The following is a 12,089-nucleotide window of genomic DNA, read 5'->3' on the forward strand; positions in this document are numbered from 1 at the left end:
TTGTGGTCCTAAAACTTTACTAGAATTTAAATGTTAGAAGTGGAACAAGTTCACAAGGCTTAGCGTGTGGCATGCGTAAGAACTGGTGTTTATGATGATATGAATTATATTCTAGATACTATGTACATGTTTCTTAAGAAATTAAAATCTCCTTAAAGTTGGGGAGCGTATCTTCTTCCCTCTGCTTCCTTAGTGTTGCCTGGGGTCCCATAAATACTCAATAAACATTTTAAGTTAAATTGAATTAAAGCCCTATTTTAAAGAAATTCTGCCACCCTAGTTCTTACAGCATTTTTCTAAACTCATCCGACAGTTACTTCCATCACAACATCTTGAAAAGAAATTAGTATCTGTTGTAACCATTTTCTCATCACTTGATCTCAAGCAGTGATTTTTTTTTTCATTTTCATGCCATTGGGGAGTTCCAAAATAAATTTGCTGTTGCAGTCAGTGAGCAGTGCATATTCTTTGGCAATTACGACAAAATTAACAACAAGAAACATGGGAACAGGTTTTTAAAACATGTGTCTGGTTCTTGGGAGGGTTTTTCAACTCAAGCAACTGCAAACATCATCAAAATTCCATTATATAATCCACTAGTTAGTATGAAATGCTGATGACCAACCCCTGGAACTGCACATCCAAGCAGTCAAACTAGTATGAGTCACAGAACTGTGGACTTAGAGTCAGTGAGAAGAACACCCAGAAAAATCTGCATTGATTGTGAACTAAGAATAAGAGAAATGCCCAGTTCTATCAGAAATCATGTGTCAATATTATATCACCAACTCTTTTCTTGGACTAATCACATCAAGGAGTAACTGCAAGATCTTATGAAAGTTTTTACCATCAAACATATTTACTTCCATTCAGAGGTGTTAAGTTTGATTCCTTGCAAATTAAATAAAGAGTATATAGAAAACTGTGTCTCAAAATGTTCTTAAAATGTTGATTCTCAGGCCTTATTTTATATTTACTAAATCCATATTTCTAGAGAGTGGGAGCCAGACAATTATATTTTTAGTTAGTGTCCAAAGTGGACTGGATGTACCTTAAAGTTCAAGAACCTCTGACATAGAAGCTTAGCTAACAAGATTTTATTCCTAAACTGTCTTGGTGCATATATCACAACTGTTACACAAATGAGTACAGACACAATGATCCTGGGGGTATTCTATGATTTAAGTTGTTATTGCCAGTTTCTGACATTTTCAGCAATGGAGAACAATCTGAGTGTTTCTGTTAATAAGGGGAAATTGCTTGACATAGAGGCAAAGAAGACAAACTTTGGAGTCAGACAAGTTGAGATCAAATCCTGGATCTTCCACTGCATGACTTTGGCCAAATCAATCACTTTCCAAGAGTCTCAGTTTTCTCATTTGAAAAATGGAGATAATGATGTCTGTATAATAGGCAAGAGTTTATGGGAATTAAATGAGGGCATGAGAAATCATGGTGAATTAGGCAGTTCCATAGAGGTGAAACAAAGTCTGTGATGGGACTTGGTGAGGGATAAAACCAGAAATACAAGCAGAAGCCAGGTGATGAATGGTTTTGTAAGAAGTCATCTGAGCCTGACGATGGATAGTTTTCCAAATTCCAGAACGTTGCTTCCTGGTCTTTATTTTGTTAATGATACCCAGGTAGTTCTTCCCTCTCCTTGAATAATCTCGGCCCCATTTCACCCAAACCTCAACTATCTAAAAATTCTGAAGAAGGTGATAAGGACACGGCTTCAAGAATCCTTGAGAACACCGGAGGGAAAGGAGGTAGTGCTAACCTTGCCGCCAGCAGGAGGGGTTGCTGGTGATAACCTGAGCAGTCTCAGTGGAGGCTGCCAGGGATCAGGGAGAGTCATACTCACTGGCACCGAAGCATCAACCAGTATTCACTGAGCACACACTGGGCAAGGATCTGAGGATACGAAGATAAGTGAGGTCTGTGTGCTGTTAACTAACACAGTCTAATGGGAGAATATATGCAGGTAAAAATGAATTACAATGTCACATGACAACTTCTGTAATAGAGGTTTGTACAAGATTCTCTAGGAGAAGAGTAAAGAGCAAACACTAATCTGCTTTAAAGAGTGAGAAGGGTCTTAATAAAGGAGTCAGCATTTGAGATGAATCCTGATGGGATGTGGAGGATGTCTGTAGATGGAGAGGGATGGGACATGGGGTTGGGGGAAGTGCAGCATCCTACAGGGAGTAGATTGTGCTAAAGTCAGTGAGCCAAAGCCTGGAGAGTTGAAAGAGACAGAATTTGGCAAGTAATTGGTCTTTGGTCTTTGGGTTAGCTCTACTCTAACTGGCTGTGCTTTGTTTTACTCGAAGTGGAAACAAGGGTGAACTTCCTTTTTCTGCTATAGAGTGGGTTGCAAAGGTCCCCACAGGCGTGGCCTTCCCTCAACCATTGCCTCATCGGTACACACCATGGCAGGTGTCTTTGCAGCCATCACTCACTTGTTCGCATCAGCCCACATGAGAATTATTTTTCTGAAGGCCAAGCACTACTCTTCTGGTGTTTGTTCAACAGTTGGTTTAAGTTACTAATCTGTGAAGCATCTTAAGATGCCCTGTGATAAGTTGCTTCTCCTCACCACAAGTTGAGGATGAGACTCTGGATGGGAAAGTTTCATGCCCATTTTATTTATACAACCAGAATCTAAAACAACTCTCTTAAATACTGGATATTGCTCTTCAAATATTTGTTTAGCAATTTATTACTGTTGTTTATCTGTTTTGTATCTTCCTTCTGGAGGATGGATGATCTCAGCCTCTGTGTGTGTGTACATGTGTGTTGGTGTGTATGTCTTTGCTGTAAACTCCTCACACTATACTAAAGATTCTCCTCTCATTGTCTTTTGTTTATTGTCAAGACTTTTAGAGTTAGAAAAAGTCTCATGGGGCTAGATATTACATTGTGAAATCTCCACAGGCTTTTCTTCCTAATTCTAGAAACAGGGGCTTTTGGGCACTGAATATGACCTTACTTTTAAAGCCTGCTAGGGCCGGGGTTCCTCCATGACAGGATGTTTCATAAAAAGCAGTTTGACTTCAGCAGTTAGTTCTTCTTTAAAGAGAGCATTTCTCAGAGGCCTTCTTTTTTGTGAGGCAGGGGGTACAAATAGGACCACATCCCCAGCGTGGTGTGGTCCATGAGCCAGCAGGCATTCCACCTGCTCCTCAAAATGCCCCTCTTCCACCTATGCTCAGGTCCTAACTCATACTTGGTATATGAACACCCATCGGGCTTCCCTGGTGGCGCAGTGGTTGAGAGTCCGCCTGCCGAGGCAGGGGACACGGGTTCGTGCCCCGGTCCAGGAAGATCCCACATTCCACGGAGCGGCTGGGCCCGTGAGCCATGGCTGCTGAGCCTGCGTGTCCGGAGCCTGTGCTCCACAACGGGAGAGGCCACAACAGTGAGAGGCCCGCGTACCGCAAAAAACAAAACAAAACAAAACAAAACACCCATCAACTATTAAAACAAAAAAAAATTTCTGTCAGTGGAATATTTTGGGAAAGTGATGGATAATGAATTTATAGACACCAATTAATGAAATTCAATAATTTATTCATGCAATAAACTGGGATTGTGTTTTGATTATGTATCAGATGCTATGCTAGGTGTTGGAGATCCAACATATCCATAAGAAGGTCACAGTTCAAAGAGCATTATGCCCTTGTGGAGAAAATGACAGTATTGCTTTATTAATATATTTATATTATCTATTTTCCTTAGGTCAGTGTAGCCCAATCTGTAAGCCAGGAACTTGGCAGGCTGAAATTATTGCAAGGAGCCTCTGATATCTTACAGTTTCCCATCATTGTCTGTAGACTAAATAGATAGATCCAAATTTATATATTATCCATTTATTATTTAAACAGTGATAATTCCAAAAATTAGTTTGAATTTTCAAATATTTATCAAATAGTTCATATATTTATGAAAATTATCCTATTTGTAAAATTAATAAAATACAAATAAAATTAATTAACTATAACTATAGTAATTGAGTATTTTCTTGACAGATTTAATTAATGGTATTACTATCCAGTAAAAAGCTTTTATATAAATGCAAACTATACAAATATTTAAAAGGAGAGCTGTATACCTTAAAAACAGAAACTGCTAAGAACCACTGACCACTAAACTGTTAACATGAGCCTAAGCCATGTTTATTTTAAAACAAATAATGAGTAATTCCTTAATATTCTTTTTTTCACCTGCAAGGAATTTTCCAAGAGTCTTTGAGAATTTAATATTATTCTTTCATTTATTCCACTAGTATTTATTGAGTGCCTACAACCAGGTATTCAATATTGTATCTAGCACAGAATTTTGCATAAAACCCTGACAAATATTGGGACGATTAACCATTTAGGAAGATATACTGATAAATTACTTTTTTGCAATGAGTTTACTTTTCTCATTAATTTACATAAAGTTGTTAATGTTTCAAATAAAATGTTATTGACCCTGATAAATAATATGGTCTTCAAGTATGAATGCAGGAAAAAATGGATGCAGCAAAAATTTTTTCTTTATTGCAAAACTGGAAAGATGCTTAGATTTCCTCGAAGTTGCTCTTTGACCTGATACTTGAATTACCCTCTTAAACCACATGTTTGATGCAAAAATGTTAAATAGTTTTAAATTTTCCAAAGTTCAAAAATTAATAAATTTATTGAAATAATCACTAGTAATATTGTTTTAAGACTTCTCTGGTGGTGCAGTGGTTAAGAATCCTCCTGCCAATGCAGGGGACACGGGTTCAAGCCCTGGTCCAGGAAGATCCCACATGCTGAGGAGCAACTAAGCCCACGCACCACAACTACTGAGCCTGCGAGCCACAACTACTGAGCCCGTGTGCCTAGAGCCCATGCTCTGCAGCAAGAGAAGCCACAGCAATGAGAAGGCCGCGCACTGCAAGGAAGAGTAGCCCCACTCACCACAACCAGAGAAAGCCTGTGCATAGCAATGAAGACCCAATGCAGCCAAGAGAAAAAAAATATATTGTTTTATATTTACAATTAGTAATAGAATATAAGCACTGAAAATAAAAACTGAATATAAAACAAATTCTGGTAGTGTGATTATCTGCCATATGTATTTTACTGCAATAGAGGTAGCAGACCAAAAGACTTTCAAAGTTAATGAAAGTACTTGAAAACCTCCTTAACTCCTAAATTTAAAGTGTATTTTAAATGAAACATTCACTACTTTTGCACGCATTATGAAATGAATCATTCACCATCTTTTAAGACATCTTTCTTTTTAGGGATCTTATATATAGTTTATTTAACTGTCTTTGTGCTTTATTTTATTATTTATTTATACTTCATTCCTTTATTTATCTATTTTTATTGAGGTATAATTGACATATAATATTATGTTAGTTTCAGGTGTACAACATGATTCAATATTTGTATATATCAAGAAGTGATCACCACAGTAAGTTTAGTTAACATCCCTCATTCATTTTTATTGCTGAATAATATTCCATTATATGGTATACCACATTGTATTTATCTATTCATCAGTTGATGAACAGTGGGTTGCTTCAACTTTTTTGACTGTTATGAATAATGCTTCTATGAATAGTTGTATACAAGTTTTTTTTTGTTTTGGGGTTTTTTTTTTAGTTGATTTAATTGTCTTTGAATTTCAGGATGTTGTGGCACTTAAAATTAAAGATTATCAAAACTTGCTGAAAGATAAGTGGATGCTTCAGTAGTCTGGATTATGTCTACAACCAGCCAATACTTGATAGCAATGAACAAATGAGTAGATTGTGACAGTTTATCCATCTTTTCAACCTAACTGTGTAGATACTGAATTAAGAGCCTGTTGCTTACTAGGGGCTATTAATACATCAAGACGGTATTTGCAGGATCCAGCCAGGTAATGACCTTCCTGTACTTTGACAGTTGATAAATTGTAAGGTTGATACACACTAGAGTTTCCCAGACCCCCACCTGAAAGTAGTATTGGGACAAAGTGGTGATGTATGGTCATAGAATTCTCTAAGTTGGGGTGAATATTTGATTTAAATAGTACTTTGATTTCAAAATGATTTTGAAATTAGAGACACTACTAGAACCTGAATGGACTTTCTTTTACTGCCTAACTCCATTTTGGCCCTTCAGAGATACCTCCCAGCTCTGACCATAACCGTAAATGTGATCTCACACTCAGCCCGTGTAGATGCACATGTTGAACTTGAATCACACTTGTGGATTTGACCATCATTCCCATGTCCATTGCTGTCTTTTAGCTTACCACCTGCCACAGGTGCTTTGTATTAATACTTTGCTAAATTAATAAGTCTAATAAATTTATGTTCTCAGCAAGAACATGTTAAACTTCTTTTTCTGGTGGGTGTGACCAACTAGTATAACTTCACAGACATACTCGTTATTCTCGGTACCAACTTAAATTACTCACATAGAACTTAGTTTTGAAGACAAAGTATTTCAAATACTTCAAAGGCATGGAAACATACAGAAGACAAACTGAATTTTAAAAGTCCTATTTAAAATTTTGTGATATTAAACATGAGTTTTCCTTGGCAATATTTGAGGAAAATTGTGGTTATTTTTTAAGCCCTCCTACCACTCATTTTTAAGTAAGTCATACCTTGAGCAAGGGTGACATATTTCTGGGTGGCAGAGTTCTTTTCCACGAAGTGGAAATGTTATGTTACATTAAACAAAATGAGGCTCCTTCTAGTTCTAACAGTTTGTGATTCTAGGAAATAAGTATTTTTATAATTACATTTTCTTGTAAATTTAAGAGGAAGGGAACTTTAGAATTGCATTAGGTGAAGCTGCAAGGTTAATTCTCATCATAATGCATAATTCTGATGATTTTTTGTGTGGTAAACTTTTCTATCTTATGTGATTATAAATGATTACTTTTTTATACCCGAGTGCTTAGCATACAATATGAACTCAATATATATATATATTTTTTGAACTCAATATATTTTTGGAATAATCAAATTTTTGCAAACAACCATAATTATTGCCTGGTCTACCACTTCAGTTCACAAAAGAGACGTGAGGGCCTGAGATGGCAAAACAGACTTGTCCAAGATCAGCTCATGTCTTTGACGCCTTTAGTGCTTTTCTTTCTACACTGGCGTAGACTCTCAATGTAAGATTTCATAAATTTAACCATTTTTATTAAGACAGAAAAAAATACCCCTGAGATATAAGATTGAAACTATTACAACCTATCCTGACCATCAGGGTGATGGATAAAGATACTACTCAGGCATTCCTAGAATTAAAGGAACCAAAAGAGTTATATTATCCTCACAATTATAAAAAGAATGAAGATTTTAGCTAATAATTGATAAAATTGTTATTGATAAAATAACAATAAAACTTTGTTATTGTTTTTTTTCTGTTGAGTGAAAGAAGTTGGTCTTTGTTAAGTTTTCCAAGGCTTATAATTTTAAGATTGCCTGGACACTAGCACATAGTTACGGCTTTGTAGAGGTGGGGTTTTTTAGGTGTTTTTCAATTGACAATGGTGGCATTAACGTAAGTGTTTTCCCCTTTCTGTTTAAAAGAATAGAAAGATGCACTAGTAAATTACTGTTTCAAGTCTTTTGCATTCTATTCATAATATCAATCAGTCCCAAGATCTAGAAATGGAATTTACTAAAAGTGCTTTATATTTAACTAGAAACATTATATTAATTATTAACATCAATTTATTGCATTATGAATTTCACCCTGCAGGGAGTAAGATTATTGTAAAGTAAGTGGATGGAACCAGAATCATTGATGTTAACCTATAAAAATCTTTAAATTATTCATCAACAACAATATACTTTGTTTTGTGAGCATAACCCTACGTAGTGACTTAAAGTTACACATGTCTAATGTAGGAGGGCAGGGCACTTGTCCCAGAGTATGGCAGGCTGGTTTCAAATCCTAGTCTGGTCATTTCCAATCCCTGTGACCCTGGGAAAGTTAGTTCACTTCTCTGTGTCTCAGTTTCCTTATTGGTAAAGTAGGGCTAATACCAGGGTCTACCTCATATCGTTAGAAGAATTTCATGATTTAATATACATGCCAAGCACAGAGTAAGTACTGAATAAGTGTCAGTTATCATCATTATAACACAGAAATGTACAGAATATAATAAAGAGTACACACCTGCCATGTAAGTTTCCAGTTTTTTAAAAGGTGTGATTGAATTGATGTAAGTTAATTCTGTGATGATGATAGACTTGGTATGCCCTGTTATTTCCTCTGGTGTATTGTATTAATTTATGTATTCTTCAGTATATGTGTGTATGTACTGGATCAGTATATAAAATATTTTTTGTGATGGGTTATGCTTGAAGGATTGAAAGTGGCTGTCTAGAGCATCTGAATTCCTCCTCAACTGCTAAAAGTTACTTGGGTGCTGTCTAAGGTTTTTTTCCCATCTAGTGAACAACGAGCAGTAAGATTGGCTTTTGGGATGGGGAGTGGTGAAGATAATGGTGTAAGTAGCTTGGGAGAGCAGGGATCGCATCCAGGTGTAGACTGGGCGGGGGACAGAGGCGGTGGGTGGAGAGGTACAACTGGGTGGAGGAGGGGAAGCCCAGAGCGTGCAGCAACTTGTGCTCAGACTCTGGGTTGGGCTGTAGAAAGGGTGGAGAGGCTCTGCTGAGATTAAACATGTTCGGTTCTTGAAAGGAGGCAGGTTGAGAGAAGGGAGAAAAGAAACTTTTAAGTAAGCTAACGCTTGCATGGCGTGAAATGTGGTTCTGAGAGGCTGGCACTCTTGCACACTTTCTGGGAGATGATAGAGGGGTAGTTGTGAGAGGGGTGAAGTGGTGAAAGGAGTTGAGGGAAGAGATAAGGAAAGGTTGGAGTCAGTTGAGTTAAGGATCCTGTCGCTAGAATCCTTATGACTCAAGGTGATGTGTTTTAGGCACTGCTTGTAAGCCAATTAAGAGCTAATGGGACTAAATTGTACCGGAGGCAGTATATAAGAACAAAACGCTGCTGCTGCATTCATAAAGTCCAAAACTGGGTTTCTGTAGCTGACGAGGAACTTTGTCCGGTTGTCATGTTCGTAGTGAATTGAAGAAGCACAAAGGGCAATGATGTGCTTTTCGGTACAATCTGTTCAGGGACTTTTCTGAGGAGACAGTGAACCACCCAGGAAATATGCCAAAGGTTATAGTTATACTAAAACTGATAAACGAATGATAGAGAGGCAATAAAGAACAGACTGTGGGAAAAAGGGGTGGATAAGTAGTTCTGGTTCTTTTCATTGTAATTGATCTTTTGTCAGACAGCGTCCCTATCTACTAATACTTGCCCCTCGATCGCAAATAGACTCCCCTCCGAACCCCCAAGCATTTCCGAGATTTCTTGGAGGATTTCATCAAAGCGTTCATGAGCACATCTGGTGATGCCAAGTGCACCACTGCCCTTGCCCAGACAGTGCCTCCTCTCCCGCTAAAAAAAATTGGATCCCATGATGCAGTGGTCTGGGGAGAGGAAAAGAGAATGTCACCCTCTTTTATTATGGAAGGACATCAAATTAATGATGCGTTGTAGCATCTTTCAAAGGTGAAAGTTTCTGTACCACTGTCTCCTTAAATCTCAGGCATGGGCAGGGCAGGAAGAACTCTGAGTGACACACACTGTCCTGTTCTCAAGTGTGCTTCACTCTCCCAGGACAAGGCTTTGCTCCTGGGCCACGCTATGCTTGTCTGCTTCCAGTACATGAAGTCTCTGTCTCTCCTCCTGACCTCATGTTGATTATCACTGTATCTTTTGTAAATGACTCCACTTGATTATTTTTAAACGTTTCAAAGGATGCTAAAGGGAGATAAATAAAATGATATATATTTTTTCATGTTAGAGCTTTTAAAGCATTTTTTCATAGAAAGCTCTTTTAGAATTTGGTAATTTCAGTGAATAAATATATAACTACATTAACTGTGTTCTCCCCTTTTGTGGCTCTTCCTCAAAGGCAAGGGCTGCTGACATGGGGGAGACATGGACTGAAGTACAAGGAAAGCTCCCTTCCTGCCACCCAGTTGTGTGCCTCTGGGTTCATTATGTGTGGACGGGCTCATCAGAAATTTAGGCATGCATGAGGGACTGATGAGCTACCTGGGAGAGATGCTTACCTGTGAAGACAGTCAGGAAGACAAGTTTGGTCTAGGAAACAAAGCATTGGTTGTCTGAGAAGTAGAAACAATCATGAATACACCATGTTGTTCATGTATCAGTCTGCCTCTTGACCTCAGTGCATACCTGTTTCCATTGGAAAAGGAGGGTTTGAATGTAAAACTGAAATGATATCGTCAGTAAAACCTATAAACACTAATTACTGGCAACACTAAAACATGGCTCCCAATAGGAAAGAAAAGTCTTAATAACTCTTCTTTGCAGAACCCATTGTAGCTTCTACATTTTGAGGATTCCAGGAGGAGACAATGATATATCACAGAAGGTGATGATAATAATGTAAAAGTGGCTTATCTCTGAGCGCTGTAGCCCCTTGGAGCAAACGTCATTGGAAGAGGCCAGCGAGGAGAGGAAGAAAATGGTAGATGTCATATGGAATGTTCGGGTGGACACGTTCATGAACATGTATGAGACATCTTGGGAATTCTGGGTGTTCTAGACATAGCTGGGGTGCAGGATAGATTTTGTAGGGAAAGGAGGTCCTCTCATAACAGCTGGAAACAAGAACCAACAAAACAGGTGCAGCAAAGGTACATTCTGTATGGGTATTCAGGTCCTTTAGCCTGTTAGATCAGTTATTTAAAGGGGTAAGTTAGTTGAATGGGGTTCAAATAGCTTCTGTAGGTCAATAAATACCAACACATGCATCTCCTATAAGGAAGAATGCATAGGTTGTCTGAGAAAGACAGCTCTTTATGCAAACAGTCATAGGGTCCCGATGTAACAGAGCTAGTGCTGGAAACTGCACCAAAATTCTTCTGGGTTGTCCGCAGTCCCATCCTGAGGAAAATGAGTTGAGAGTGGAGTGACAACTGGGAATCTTAACCATTAGTATAATACCCAATGAGCTGCCTAGACAGCCCCTGTACGTGTGCTTCCACGAGGTTGCATTTCTATAAACCAGTGAGCAGGGCAGGCCACTGGCTAGAAGAGTATTATTCTTTACTTGGTATCTCAAGTCTTCATATCTGACCCAAATCTTCCTCTCTTCCCTCATCACTTCCAGCTTCCAGCATGTTCTCCACTGAACTACATATACTTTCTCCAAATGCTAAGCCCTTTCATTCCTCTATGACAGTGCTCATGTAGTTTCATCCTGTTGGGATGTCTTTCCCCCAGCCCTCGCCTCATTTCTCAGTCTGGCAAATTATTTCTTATTTTTTTAAATGCATCTCAAATGGCTTCTCCTCTTTGCAACCTTCCTTGACTCCCTAGGAAGAACTAGTGTGTTCTAATATCATTTCTATTATAATACAGGTGTATCTCGGAGTTCGGTTACAGACTACGGCAATAAAGCAATTCAAGGAATTTTTTTGTTTCTTGGTGCATAAAAGAGTTATCACTATAGTGATACTGTAGTCTATTAAAGTGTGCAATAGCATTATGTCTAAAAAAGCAATGTACCTACCTTAATAAAAAAATACTAAAATTTACTAACTGTCATCTGAGCCTTCATTGAGTCATAATCTTTTTTCTGCTGGAGGGTCTTGCCTCAGTGTTGATGCTCAGGGTGATTGCTCAGGGCGGTAGTTGCTGAAGGTTGGGGTGGCCGTGGCAATTTCTTAAAATAAGACAACAAATGAAGTTTGCCTCATCGACTGACTCTTCCTTTCACGAACGATTTCTCTGTAGCATGCAATGCTATTTGAAGGCATTTTACCTACAGTAGAACTTCTTTCAAAATTGCAGTCAGTCTTTTCAAACCCTGCCACTGCTTTAACAACTAAGTGTATGGAATATTCTAAATCCTTTGTTGGCATTTCAGCAATCTTCACAAAGAGTAGATTCCATTTCAGGGTACCAATTTCTTTGCTAATCCATAAAAAGCAACTTTTCATCCATTAAAGTTTTGTCATGAGATTACAGCAATTCAACCAC

The 12,089-nt window shown here is 38.1% G+C and overlaps 1 long non-coding RNA gene across 1 annotated transcript; it reads left to right on the forward strand.

Moving 5' to 3' along the window:
- The first annotated feature begins 315 nt into the window (after window positions 1-315).
- LOC125961288 (uncharacterized) lies at window positions 316-11,644 on the forward strand. Its single transcript, XR_007471737.1, has 2 exons — window positions 316-1,984; window positions 4,764-11,644. It is a non-coding gene; the product is annotated as an uncharacterized LOC125961288 (long non-coding RNA).
- The last annotated feature ends 445 nt before the right edge of the window (window positions 11,645-12,089 follow it).

Source organism: Orcinus orca, chromosome 15, assembly GCF_937001465.1.
Source record: "Orcinus orca chromosome 15, mOrcOrc1.1, whole genome shotgun sequence".
In the NCBI taxonomy this organism is placed as follows: Eukaryota; Metazoa; Chordata; class Mammalia; order Artiodactyla; family Delphinidae; genus Orcinus; species Orcinus orca.